Source organism: Ochotona princeps, chromosome 28, assembly GCF_030435755.1.
Source record: "Ochotona princeps isolate mOchPri1 chromosome 28, mOchPri1.hap1, whole genome shotgun sequence".
NCBI classification, from domain to species: Eukaryota; Metazoa; Chordata; class Mammalia; order Lagomorpha; family Ochotonidae; genus Ochotona; species Ochotona princeps.
In genome coordinates this window covers 3,143,682-3,154,427 of record NC_080859.1, presented here as the reverse complement: position 1 = coordinate 3,154,427, position 10,746 = coordinate 3,143,682, and positions in this window count along the sequence as shown.

Here is a 10,746-nt window from a genome sequence, read left to right as displayed (position 1 = left end):
CCGGCCCGGCCTCAGGCGGCCCCGGCGCCAGACGCCGAGTCGGAGCATGCGCAGTGGGCCTCCTGCGCGGGTCGGTGACGTCGTGGGCCGCGCGCGCTCTAGGCTGGGAGCGCGGCTCAGGTCGAGGCCTGGCTCGCCTGCCGCATGTCCGAGTGCGCCGTGCCACCCGGGCGTTGGCGGTGCCCTCGGCGGGAATCGGGGGTTTCTGTGGCTGGGACTGGAGTGGGGAAGAAGGGAAGCCTGTGCCTGCCCAGTGGGGCGTCACCAGTTAGACACTGAGGCGTGAGAGAGACAGGCCAGTCCTGATTGAAAAGTTCAAGGGAGGCAGAAATTAGGACTCCCAGTATTGACAAGGATTCCCTCTGTGGTAGAAATAAAAGAATGGTGGTGGGGGCCTAGAGGGGGCCCGTGACCCCGACGTTTTGGATGGGCGATAGTTGAGACCCCACTGTTCCACTGGGGTTCCCAGCTCTGTGCTAATGCCTGAGAAAGAAGCAGTGGGCGATCTGGAAGAAGCCCTGGCTTCCTGGCTTGGGACTGGCCCATCCCTGGACATTGTGGTCATACGGGGAGAGAACGATTTCAGTCTCTTCTGAAACTCTTTCAAATCAATAAATCAAGTCTTAAATGTCAACAGAATTACGTGGGAGGGCCCGGAGGCGTGGTCTAGCGGCTAAAGTCCTCGCCTTGAAAGCCCCGGGATCCCATATGGGCGCCGGTTCTAATCCCGGCAGCTCCACTTCCCATCCAGCTCCCTGCTTGTGGCCTGGGAAAGCAGTTGAGGACGGCCCAATGCTTTGGGACCCTGCACCCGCGTGGGAGACCCGGAAGAGGTTCCAGGTTCCCGGCATCGGATCGGCGCGCATCGGCCCGTTGAGGCTCACTTGGGGAGTGAATCATCGGATGGAAGATCTTCCTCTCTGTCTCTCCTCCTCTGTGTATATCTGGCTGTAATAAAATGAATAAATCTTTAAAAAAAAAAAAAAAAAAGAATTACGTGGGAGTGGGATAAAGGCTAGAGAAAGTAAAGTGCCCAGTGATCAAACTGCAGCTGCAAATAGGTGAGGGGACAGGAGTGTTTGCTTGTTCCAACACTTGAATTTGTTGTAAATGCGGGCAAGGAGGTGCAAGAATTGCCTATAAGCCCTGAGCTGTTGGGCAGTTCTGGGTGATAGGTACAGGGTACACCAGGTGCCTACTTTAGAGGTTGGAGATCACCCATCCACTGGTTCGCTCCCAGATACTCAACAGGGTAACTAGACCCAACCAAAGGCCATGACTCCATCATGGGGATCCAAGAACTTGAAGATGCGCATTTTAGTAGGAAGCTGGAATCCCTAACTATGGTGAAATTTGAATTCGGGTACTCTGATATTGGCTGCGGGTGTCCATGGTAGCATTTTAACAACTGGGCCAAAAAAGAACAGCATGTTGATCAGTGGGAACCTGGTAAGGGGTGGGACAAGGAGTTAACTGAAACCCAGCTTGGGGGAACCTGGCAGGGGGGAGGGAGCAGGTGATGGAGTTGTTAGAGATCTTAATTGTACTGGTGGCTAAACCACTTAGTGAATGCCAAAACCCTTCACAAGATAAATTGTACTACATGGAAAATAGGTTAAAACTCAACATTTTTTAAAGAAACTACTAGTGAAAATGAATTTCTGCTAACATATTTGAGCATCTAAACATGTAAATCAACTGGCGGCTGCCAATTAAAATGACCCGTTTGGTTTTTATTAAGTATATGAAAGTGAGTTCTGGATGTGGCATGATGGTTCAATTGATTAAATCCTCACCTAACAAGCGCCAGGATCCCATGTGGGCACCAGTTCGTGTCCTGGTTGCTCCACTTCCCATCCAGCTCCCTGCTTGTGGACTGGGAAAGCAGTAGAGGATGGTCCGAAGCCTTGGGACCCTGCACCCACGTGGGAAACCCAGAAGTTGCTCCTGGCTCCTGGATTCAGATCGGCTCAGCTCTAGTCACTGCGGCCACTTGGGTGGTGCGCCAGCGAGTAGCAGATCTTTTTCTCCGTTTCTCCTTCTCTGTGCATCTGCCTTTCCAATAAAAATAAATCTTTAAAAAAAATGAATTCTGAAGGCCTGCATTGTTGCACAGCTGGTGAAGCCATCACTTGCAATGTCAAGGTCCCATGTGGGTTTCGGTTGCTGTCCATGCTGCTGCACTTGGATGCAGCTCCCTGTTGGCGAGTTCTGAAAGAGCTTTAGTGCATGACTGCCTCCTTCAACTGTAAGTAGTTGCCTTTAAAGCAAAGCTTTTATGTGCTTCAAGTGGTATATATGAAAAAACATAGCATCTGTTCTCCTTATATAAATTTGAAAAATAAACCTTTCACATGTGAAAACTAAAATGTATCACTTTGCATTGGACTCAGTATTTTTTAAAAGATTTATTTATCTGAAAGAGTAACAGAGAAGCAGAGACAGAGATCTTCAAATTGTAGATTCATTTCCCAAATGGCTGCAATAGTCAAAGCTTAGCCAGGCTGAAGCTGGAAGCCAGGACCTCATGCATGGATAGCAGGTCCTAGACATTTGAGCCTGCCTTCGCTGCTTTCCCATGCAGAGCAGCAAGAGGAAGAACAGCTGGATCTTAACCACAGCTTTGATGTGGAATGTCCATGTCACAAGTGCTCCACAATGTGGTCCCAGAACTCTATTTTAGAAACACTTTCCATGTACTGAGTATACGATGTTAACTTTAAAAGGGGGTATGTGGTGTGTGTGTGTGTGTGTGTGTGTGTGTGTGTGTGTGTGTTTATCCCAGAGAGTTTTCAAGTTTTGTCACTGACCTGCCAAAGGCAAAGAACCCAGTGACTCGTGCCATCACTGCTGCCTCCCAGGGTCTGTCCCAGCAGAAAGCCGGAGTCAGGTGCTAGAACCAGGAATCAAACACGAGTGTTCTGATAGGGGAACACAGGCGTCTTAACGGAGAGGTTAGATGGCTGCTGCCAGTGGCAACTATTTGAATTGACCTGTCCCTCACCCCTTCACTGGAAAAACCAGTTCTGTCCCGTTTTTCCTGGTTCCCTCCTATGGTATTGCTGTGGGCAACTCAGGCCCAGACTGGGCTTGGACAAGTTCTGTTTCCATGCATGAAAGAATTCCGGGAGGAGACCTGAAAGTATACAGGGGAGCATGATTTATTGAAAGAAATAATGTGCTAATGTGAGTGTGGGCAAACTCTCTCACCGCAGAAGAAAGCTGCTCACCACTAAGGGTGGGGTCATCCTTTTACAGGGAGGGGATTTTGCCCCAATTGTATATTCAAACAGCAGAGTTGAGGCAGGCTTGAATACCTTTAGCTTCCTTGTCCCCGTTTATGGAAACCTCAGGAGCGTCATGGCACCTCTAGGTGCAAGTGTGGCAAAGCATGGGCATCCCCAGGAAGGGGTATCATGAGGCAGGGCTGTGCCACGCCTGCATTCATGGTGGGAGAAGGGCCTGGGGCACAGATGCCGTCGGGAGGCTCAGGTCTTCTCTCTTACTTACAAACTGCCTGTTGGCCTCCCTCAAATCCTCCCTCAGGGATTTGTCATCCCTTCATCCTCAGGAGGAAGAGAGGGTGAGGGAGGAAGGTCAGTCTGTTTTCTGCTTCAAGATGAGTCAGAACATTGTGCTTGCCTGGCCAGGAAACCAAAGTCCCTGGATGGTTGATCTAAAGATGTTGGAGACGGTGGAGGTCTGTCACCACTCATTGGCAATAGCTGGAATCCCCGCCTGATCGTCATTTCTATAAGAAATTTAAATCCTGGAAGACAGATTTGAGCATAGCAGAAAATTGAGCATAGCAGAAACACACATTTTTTTATTTGTTTAGATTTTTTATTGGAAAAGCATATTTACAGAGAAAAGGAGAGACAGTAAGATCCTCCATCTGCTGGTTCACTCTCCAAGTGGTCAGAACAGCCAGAGCAGAGCCAATCTGAGGCCAGGAGTCAGGAGCTTCTTCCAGGTCTACCAGGTGGGTGCAGGGTTCCAAGGCTTTCGGGCCACCAGCCACTGCTTTCTCAGACCATAAGCAGGAACTGGATGGGAAGTAGAACAGTCAGGACTTGATCCGGTGTCCTTATGGATTCCTGGTGCTTGCAAGGAAAGGATTAGCAAGTTGAGCCATCATGCTGGGCCCAGAAGCACACATTCTACTGATATTTTTCCTTGTGAAAATGAATTTAAAGTCCCCAATTGGCTCACAAGTGTGCTCAAAATTATCCTGTGTATCTTGAATTACTCATGAAGACTCAGGGGTAGAGGTTTAATTCTTTAAAAAAAAAAAGATTTATTGTTTTTATTAGAAAGGCGAATATACAGAGAGGAGGAGAGGAGGAGAGGAAGATCTTCCGCACAATGGTTCACTCCCAAATGGCCACAATGACCAAAGCTGACCCGGCCTGCATATGGGACAAGTATTTCTTGAGTTGCCTTCATTCACATGTAAGTATGTCCTATCTCTCGCATCTTTCAATAAACCCTCCTCTTAGTTCACGTCTACCTGCATCTGCTGCTTGTATTCTTACATGTGGCAATACAAGAGTGTAGAGTAAGTCTAGCCCTGGGGGTCTCTCCAAGCCCAGCCAGAGCTCCTAGTCACTATAACGTAATTGGTGGATCCCCATCCCAAAGCATTGTGTGTGTTACAACGATGTTTCATATTAAGACAAGTGAACTCTGCAGCTGGAGAAACCTTTGTGCAGCTCTAATTCAGGAAGCTGCCCTACATTCAGACCAAATCAAGAGTTGCTCCTGAGGCAATGACTCCTTTTAGGCTGCTCTCAAAATAAATAATAATAACATGTACTTGCCAGGCCCCTCCACCTTCACACAATGGAAAAGGTACAGATTTGGAGTCAGGAACCATGAGGTAAGCTTCATTCCTATTACTGAATAAAGCACAGAGGTTCTGGGCAATTACTCACCTTCTCTGAGCTGTGGATTTATATTTCCAGGGCCATTGCACAGCAGAGTAACTGACACCCGCATCCCGTTTGAGTGCTGGTTTTAATCCCAGCTGCTCCACTTTTGATCCAGCTGCCTGAGTGGAGCACCTCCAGGACAGCTAATTCCCTGGGCAAGCAGCAGAGTGTGGGCCAAGAGTCTGGGCTGCTGCCATCTGAGTGGGAGACCCACATGGAGGTCCAGGCTCCTGGCTTTGGTGTGGTTCAGCTCCAGCTGTGGCAATGATTAGGGGAATGAGCCAACAGTGACAGAGAGAGATAAAGAGGGAGAGAGAGAGATCCCTTTCTTTGTTTCTGTAACTCTGTCATTCAAATAAATAAGTAAATATTCTTGAAAATACTTATGATTCTACCAAATATAATTATCAGTGACCCCAGTTTATTAGGACTGGGATTGTAAAGTCTATCCTATCTGCTAGTGATGTCACCGTTTTCTGAGTTTTCATGTTTATAGGATTTACAAATAGATGTGATGAAGTAATATAATCAGTATAATCTGTATTTTCTAACATAAAAAGATGATGAGGCATGAAACATTGAAATAATAAATTCAAGGGGGCCAGAATGGTGGCTCAATTTATTAATCTTCTGCCTACAAGTGCCGGCATCCTATTCAACTCCTGTCATGTGGTTGTGGAAAGCAGTGGAGACTGGCCCAAGTCCTTGGGAACCAGCATCCACTTGGGAGACCAGATGAAGCTTCTGGCTTTGGCTCGGCTCAGCTCTGGCTTTTGGGGCCATTTGTAGTGAACTAGGGGATGGAAGATCTTTTTCAGTCTCTCTCTCTCTGTAAATCTGACTTTCAATTAAAAATAAATTAATTAAAAAATAAAATAATGACTTCAATTATGGTCCTATAAAAAATGGTAAAACCTAATAATAAAAAATTAACATTGACTAGTTGTATATAAAGAAGTTGTGAGTGATTTTACTTCATTTTTTTTAATATTTCAATGAGGAAAAACAATCATATCAGTATGTTAGTTAAGGTAAAAATTAACAATGATATTTTTGAAAATTAAAATTGATATCTCTGATTTTAAATGAGAACAAATTTTATTCTTAACTCGACTGAGTATGCTTTTGAGACAAAGAAATGGTTGCTATTCAAGTAAAAATTACATCCAGTTCTTCTGTAAAGGGAATAACAACGGAGGAAACTAGATTCTCTTCAAGGGAAGAAAAGCCAAAATGTGATGGCCAGCAAAGGATGACCACGTGGCACTCCAAAAGTGTAGCGTCGTACCTTCTGAAACCCACAGTGAGGCATGAAGGATGGCCCTGCAGGACTCGTTCTTCCTCTAGTGAAGGGTTGATAGTACTCATGGATCAGAACAAAAGCAGAAGGATGCAAAGAGGCATTCTTCCACATATATAAATATAAGGCAGAGCAGGATATAGGACGTGAACGACGGCAGGAAAGAGTCCAGTTCTATTATAATTATGGGCTGATGGAATGCAGACTGTGAGGTGAAGCTTCAGACAGTTGAGTATGGACACTTTTTTTATGTAAGGATGGTTTGTGGGGTCACGTTACAGCTGACATTTAAGGGAGAACATTTGAAAGAAGGAATGAAGAATCAATCACAACACCTTCCTAGATGCTCAGGGATTTGCGAAATACCAACAGGACCATTCAGCTGAAGGCTGCTGGCTTGTCTGAACTGACCTAGGATTGCAGCAACCGGAAGATGCCTGCTGGAATGAGGACATCAGTCAAGAGGCTAGGAAAGCACACCCTTGTCACATTGCTACATCCTATTAACACATGCCTTTGCTCACTAGAATGTGGGTTATCTCATTTCTCCAGCTTTCAGAAATTTAATTAAAACAATTTGAATGGAATATCTGAAAGGAGAGGTGCACTAAGCAGTCTGGTATGTGAACCCAGAGCTGACCGAAGAGGTCAGTCCGAGAATACAGACAGGGTTGTTTTCTCCCATACGAGCTTAACTTGCATTCACTCCGCTATATGTGCTTGGCAAAAACCAAAAACATATTTTTTCTTGTAACATGGCCTCTAAATGCAAGCCAACTACTTCATCTGGTGTTCGACTACAGAAACAACATTCTGTTCCAATAGCAGAGGAAAATTGGCTGTGTAGGATTTCTTGATTGATGGTATGTACATTCCAAACCATGGATACAGTATTTTAGAGGAAATTTCAAAGATCTTCAAAGATAATTTTAACTGTGTTCTATTTTCGCCTCTCGCATCAACTTTAGATCCCTACCCCTCAGAACAAGTGTTTGGGTGTCACGTATGGGTGGTGACAGCTGTGGTCACTAAAGAGGTGTTCAAGGAGGGGGACAGAGAGTGATGAGAGAAGAGATCTGACAGTGGGGTGTTAAGAACATTGATCTTTAAAAACTCAGGCAGAAGAGCCCCCAAGGATTCTAAGAGAATTAGGATGAAGAAAAGCTAGTATAATAAAGCAGGGAGTTTCCAGAGAGTGGTTAACAAGATCAAAAATAAAATTAAAAAAACTCAACACAAATGAAGATAGGTACAGGAAAGTGACCGCTATCTTCGGAAGTTAGGAAGACAACGATGAACTTAGCAGTAGCAGTTCTGATTCATTTGTGGTGGTCTGAGACCACTTAGATGAATGACAAAGTGAGTGGGTATTTAACAAATAAATAAGGACGACACAGGTATGCCAGGGTGGCATGGAAGTAAAGACCTCATGCTTTTCTGTGAAGGCAGCAGGCAGCAAAGCCTCAGAGAATGCATTCCACCTATTGAGATGTGACTTGAACCAGTCCTTCAGCTAGGCACGGGAACCAAAAAAGAAGAGATCACTGAGGAAACACAGCCACTGGAGAGGCAGAAGTAGTTGAGACGTCCCTGCTTGCATTAGCTGGAAGAGGGGGAAGGGAAAGATATCTGGGCACGAATGGAAACAGATGCCCTTGTAGTTGGGAGGAAAAAAGTGCTGGGGGAGGGGTGGAGACAAGCTCCTTTTCAACAGCTTCCACTTTGTGCTGTAGCAAGCAAGCAGAGCCAATGTCTAAACAAGGGGATGGGGCTTAGAAGACTCAAATGTTGTACTAGTCCTTACAGGAAATGAAAGAAACTCAGAGGAATCCAGGATTCAATTGTTTCGACTGCATTCTTATATTTTTGGAGGTACTAATGCCAGCATCTTATCTAATTATTGTTTTTTCAATGCTATTCATCTCACTTGCATGAAAGAGTGTGATATATACACAATGAAAGCAACATTGAGAGCGCTTTTCACAGTGGAGTTGGGAGGCCACTAAGGGAACAGGACCCCTGCACATCTCAAGCTGCTGCTGCCTGGAGAGTGAACTTTTGGCCTCCTTCACCCTTTGATTGCAGGCATCTGGAAAGACCAGATAATTACATTGTGTCCCAAGACTCCAGATGCATGGCGGAAGGTTACTGGACTCTTGTTTGGTAGCCATGAGTTCTTTTCTAAGCTTTCATGGATATAGTTTTGGTTCTTTCCCAACTCCAGCCGAAGTTGCCTGCAGAGGAAGTTTTACCGTTGTTTGATAAGTCAGCACTGCTCACCTAAATATGCTCTCAATTTCCCTGTCTCCTTCAGAACGCTCATTCGGAACTGTCAGAATCTGGGCTAGAAAGGGCCAAGTCTGGGGCCAGAAAGTCACCACTCCCTGCTTCTCTGCCCTAGGCAGACTGAAGATGGCTAGGCGGTCATGAACATTCCCTGAAGAACGTCTCCAGTTTTCTACCACCTGATGTCAGTGGTAGGATTCTCTGTGTTGGGAGAGCAGACCCAGATTGGGGGTTCTATTAAAATTCCGTAATCAGTTTTGAGGGTTGTTCTATAAAGGACAAGAGAGTGGATGAATCCAGAATTGCAGTCTTGCAGGGGTGCTGAGAATTGCTAACCTAGGGTAAGTTGAGGATGCTGGTAGGAGAATGACAGAAGTGAGATCCCTGGGGTCTAGAAAGGATGGTGAGTAGGTGGTGGTCAGAGGGAATCCGCAAACTGGAAAGAAAGAGAAGAATCCGCCTGGCGCTGTGGCCTAGTGGTTAAAGTCCTCACCTCAAGTGCGCTGGAATCCCATATGGGCGCCGGTTCTAATCCTGGTGGCCCCACTTCCCATCCAGCTCCCTGCTTGTGGCCTGGGAAAGTAGTAGAGGACGGCCCAAAGCCTTGGGACCCTGCACCCACAGGGGAGACCCAGAAGAGCTCCTGGATCCTGATTTTGGGCTGGCTCAGCTTTGGTCACTGTGGCCATTGGGAAGTGAACCAGCAGATGTAAGATCCTCCTCTCTGTATCTCCTCTCTCTGTATATCAACTTTTCCAAAACAAGAATTAATGAATCTTTGAAAAAATCTAATCTATTCCTAGCACCGTATTAGTTGCTAGAAAAACGGTAGTACACAAGATAAGAACTTCTCTGCCTTAAAAGAAAGTAGTCAACAAAATTCCAAACGTCCAGAAAATCATTTGAGCCTGAGCATGTTAAAGGCTAAAACCAACAAGACTTCACCCAGAGTAAAGATCTGCACAGCATTCAGGAGGCACTGACACTGACTGATACTGGTGAGAAGCCTGTCCAGGCAGGAGACAAGCTAAGAGAGCAACCACGAGCTTGCTGTACCTTTAGAGGCCATTTACATTACAACAGCGCATGGCCTCTATTGCTATGAACATCAGTTAGGAATGTTTTAACAGCCAAACTGTCATAGAACTGTTTAATCTTACTCTAAAAAATAATACCTAAGAAACATATGAAAGTTAAATTTAAACGTTCTGTGCGTGCAAGATGGAAATTTTCCTAGTCGCTTTTGGAGACACTTACAGATTGCTATTCCAAGAACTAAATGATGAGGACAGGGGAGAAAGCTAGATGAATTATAGAGAGATAATACGTGACAGCTGCATGTAGATCACATGCAAGACCAACCTTTACTTTTGTGATCATCATTCCTTTGATGCTTTGAAATCTTCACCCAATACTAGTATTTTCAATTACAAATCAGCTAATTTCAGATGGAAGCATTCAACCAACCACTCAGATTCACTTTGAAAAACTGTGATTACCTCAATGTCTACAAATAAAACCAATATGTTAATACATTTGTACTAAAAACAGTATTAGGAAGACAATAAGTAAGCTCACAACATCAACAACACAATGAAATAAAAGGGTAAAATTTAAGTCAACAAAAAAAGAATGTGTGCATTATGACATGCAGCAGAAGGGGAGACAATGAAAAGGAGGAACAAAAACCGTGATGCAACAGAAATGCATCTCAATTCGCCATGTTCCTAGAGAACAAGAATGTTCAAGCCTCAAAGCCTGAAGCCAACAGCGCTTTAGCCTTCTTAGCTCACCTCGCAACCAGAGGCTTGACTATAAGCTCCTAGGGCCCCGGACGCCTCTGGGAGGCTTGCCACCTGCGGCTTCGCGGTGGATAAGGCTCAGTGAACAAACAGCAGGCGCCAACTCCAGCTGACCTGCCTTCAGGAGGGAGGATTTGGTTTAGGATAGGGCTTAGAGGTTTCAATCCTGTGTGTGCTTCCTAGGTCTGACTATCACAGGACCCTGTCTTCCTGCTGTAACTGGAATCATTGGCCCTATCTACATTCTACAAAACATTATTAACATTTCATAGAATAATTTTTCTTCTGTCTTAAATGCAATAAAATCGAGGATATGGTCTCACAGAAACTATACCTTGGAAATGCGCAAAAAATGATTCAATGACTGCTTACTCAGTAACCATGTGTGCAAAGCACTTTAAAAGCAAAGCAGCACACAAATGAAGTT